Below are 4,049 nucleotides of genomic sequence, written 5' to 3' on the forward strand. Positions count from 1 at the left end.
CGGTTTATTAACAAACTCACATGTTTACCATTAGCGAGTTAGCCTACTGCTTTAATTCAGCTTCAGAATGAGTATATCACATAGTCACGCATGGAAGTATGTCATATGCTGATATTTTAACACAGTGCAGCCACGCAACATCAATGTCATTTTCACGAACTTGTGGCGACACATCCTGTTTTGGTAACMGGATATTTCAAAATAAAAGTCTGATTTAATTCAGTTCATCTGCAAAACAATCTTTTGCGTGGGAACGCAAAAGAATTGCGAGGGAACGCAAAGGTATTGCGTGGGAACGCAAAAGAAAAAAAAATCCCCCCCATGTCCCCTCGCGGGCTCCATAGCGTTGCAGGGTTGAGAGGGGCTTACCGGTCAGTGAGTGAGAGGCATGGTACACCCTGAATAGGTCACCAGCCCATCAGAGAATTACACAAGCGCGCACCCATATGTCAAAGCTCAATTTAGAAACACTAATTAACATAACAAACATGTTTTTGGACTGCGGTAAGAAAACCCACACATGAGCAGAGCGAGAACAAGCTAACCCCAACAACTCAAAGAATTCCAGTGTTGTGGAAGCCAAACTGGGACCACACAATTATCATTTCTGTTTGATCTTTTAGCACATCGTATGGTTTCACTAAAAGACTGCGCAAAGTTTGAAACAGTTTTTTTTTTCGGTGAATGGCTCTGTGGTGCCATTAAGGTTAGAACTCAAGCTGATTTTGTGTGTATTGTTATGACATCTCAGTTAATTTTTTTTAAACAATCTACACGTCTAGGAACAAACCCTAACAGAAAGGTGAGCGTTTGAAAACCTAACCGTGGCATTGGGAGAAAACAACATGGGACGCTGGGGTCCTTGAGTTAGTTTTCAAACGCAAGTACTTGAAAATAAAATTTTAATGAATATTTATGAAATTAAAAGGAGCAGGGAAAACTGTTGTTCATCCGACAGGCAAATACACTTCCTCTCTAAAACAGCTGTGAGGCGGGGAGGGACCTTTCATTTCTGACGTTCAAATCTGAGCTAACGTAGTGTTTTCACTTGACTGTTCGAAATGGATAAACACTTTTCAAACAAAAAAAAAACGTAACGCTTTTTTCTTTAGAAACTGATGTTCAATAACACAAAGACGTGATTTTAAACTAGCCACAAAAAGATTTACAGACTAAATTTGCTGCTTTACCTTTAAGCTAATGTTTCTCTACAAGTAGCTAACTAATTAGCAGCATGATTCATTAGCAGGAGCAGCTAGTTAGCAAGACTGTTAAATTTTTGCCTTATGGTGTACAATATTCTGATATAAGAAGAACAAGTTTCTTTAAAGAATGTATTTTAGAAGCACTAACATGTTGATTTTGTTAAGCTAACTTCTTCTGACCTTCAAAAAGAAAAAAAAAGAAAAAAATTGTGTAGGTCTTCTGGACGGGTTCTTCTTTAATGAAATGTTTCGTCTCTCCTCCAAGAGACTTCTTCAGTCTGAGAGTTTCAGGCAAAATTCGGGCTTTTAAGCACTGCCTCCATGTGACTGATACTCACATCACATGGCTATCGTTGACACCTAATTAACACTTATTGTTAACAGGGGGTGGAGTGATACTGGCAATGGCCGCGCTGTGGGAGGGGGACAACTGAAAACGGAGGCCTCCATCTCTGTTTAATGATGGACGGTCTTTCTTCACAAAAATGGGGAAACAAAGCAGCCACTGTTCAAAAGAATGTCCCAACACAGACGAGCTACATCTAATGGCCAGAACTCTGCAGTTTTCACTCATTTACAGGCCAGCGGTCACTCTTTCAGAGATGAGGATGTTCTCATTCTTGATAGAGAGGAACGTTGGTTTGAGAGAGGAGTAAAAGAAGCCATTTTTGTGAAGAAAGACCGTCCATCATTAAACTGAGGTGGAGGCCTCCGTTTTCAGTTGTCCCCCTCCTACAGCGCTGCCATTGGCAGTATCACTCCACCCCCTGTTAACAATAGGTGTTAATTAGGTGTCAACGATAGCCATGTGATGTGAGTATCAGTCACATGGAGGCAGGGCTTAAAAGCCTGAATTTTGCCTGAAACTCTCAGACTGAAGAAGTCTCTTGGAGGAGAGACGAAACGTTTCATTAAAGAAGAACCCGTCCAGAAGACCTATACAATTTTTTTCTTTTTGATTTTTTACCTGGATTACTGAGATGCATCAGGACATTCTTCTGACCTTKTTTTAAATTTTGCTGCGTTACACAAGACCTCCAGGTATTTTTTTTCCTAAACTGCAGTAAATCACTGCTTCATGAAAACACTGACATCACATTACCTCGTTTACACGTCAAGACTGAAATATTATCAACATTCCAACCCTATAAGTTTTCCAAATGTTTATCTAAAATAGCCTTTTTTCAATGCGACTTAAAAATGACGTAAGTACTTAGTGAAAATTGTAAAAAGTTATTAAGAATTTTTCTGAAAACGATGAACCGTTCGTTCATTATCAACAGAATTATAAATAATACATGTTAAAGTGTGAGGAGGGCTAAACGTCTACAAATGGTTGATTGTGTGTGTGCACACTGCAGGTGGTAAAGGGGTAACTCATGGGGGAAGCAGCTGCTTTATGAGGCCTATTCAGAGGATCTGAGGTGTCACTGCAAGGTTTTCTTTTCTCAGTGTTCCCTGGCTACTTCACACCTAAAGAAGCGTTTTTTTTTATTTTATTATCCCGTCAGAGGGCTGCTCTTCACAACAAGAAAATGCTTCGCCCCATGGATTTCACGCCCTTCTTATTTTGTTGACCTGCAGTGCAAAGAGTTCACACACAGGTATGAGTGTTGTTGCAGATGGTTCTTGAGTTACACCCAATAACCAAAAAAAACACCCAGGAGTCTGTGCAAAATGTAAATACAAATACAAATGCTCCTCTTTGCAAATCATTTAAACTGTAAGTGCAACTCAAATTTGTTCRAGAGATCGTGGCATTTGTAAAAACAGCAAAGATATTGGGGAAATATTTAAAACACAGGCATATTTTGAAGTGGATGCCAACAGGAAGTTATTGCTCACAAGTTTGTAGCAAAGCTAGATCAACTTTGTGACCTGACTTGGTTGACTAAAATTTTGTTTTGAAAATAATAAATAAATAAATAAATAAATAAATAAATAAATAAATAAATAAATAAATAAATAAATAAATAAATAAATAAAATGTTAATTCATTATTTACAATCGATTACACTTAAAAACTGGCCCAATGCTTTGTTCGGGCGCCACCTGGCATCATTATCATGTCATTTCCTTTTGAACTTAACTATGCCTCTATTGATGCGAATCTGCTGCTAACGGGAAGGCGAAACGCAAGAGATAAGAGCTTTGACTTCCCTCTTCCATTGTACAGCAAAGACAAGCCAAAGGTAGGAGGCAAAAGAGATAAGGAGGCTGAATTTCTTGTCTCAACTAGGAGAGTGACATATTTTCCACCTGAGCATATGATGGATTTAAGCTCCCACACCCCACTTTTGTCAAGCGGCCTCCAATAAAATGCTAATTTTTTTTTGCAAACCCTTACAGCTAATCTGGGCCAAACTGGGCTCATGGGTGGGGACAGTGAAGAGACCGTCCCCCAGGCCTGGCTCCAGGGAGGGACTCCAGTAACCTGCATCCAGGTGAGGGACATTGAACTCAACGCTGTCTTTTCAGTGTGCATTGCCAATGCAATGCACACTATTGTGATTCGTTTCCCATCCAAGTCATCTCAACTTTGTCATGCTTCTCCTCCTGCATGCTTTGTCCTAGAGCTGCCATTGTAATTTATATCTGTAAAGCTCCTGTGCCAAATGATGGCTATGCCTTTTGGTGCCTGTAAAACTTATAGTTTTTGAAATATAAATGTTTAATAAATTATAATGACAGTCAATGGAGCCTTGTATTGGTCCAATACTGCCCCCTGCTGCCTCTACACAATATGGTACTGCGCAATAGTTTTACAATATTTAAACTCAGTAGTTCAGTGATTACAATATTAATATGATTGTATTTTGATGTTTTACTGTAATACTGTCTTTA

This window comes from Austrofundulus limnaeus, unplaced genomic scaffold, assembly GCF_001266775.1.
Source record: "Austrofundulus limnaeus strain Quisiro unplaced genomic scaffold, Austrofundulus_limnaeus-1.0 Scaffold63, whole genome shotgun sequence".
NCBI classification, from domain to species: Eukaryota; Metazoa; Chordata; class Actinopteri; order Cyprinodontiformes; family Rivulidae; genus Austrofundulus; species Austrofundulus limnaeus.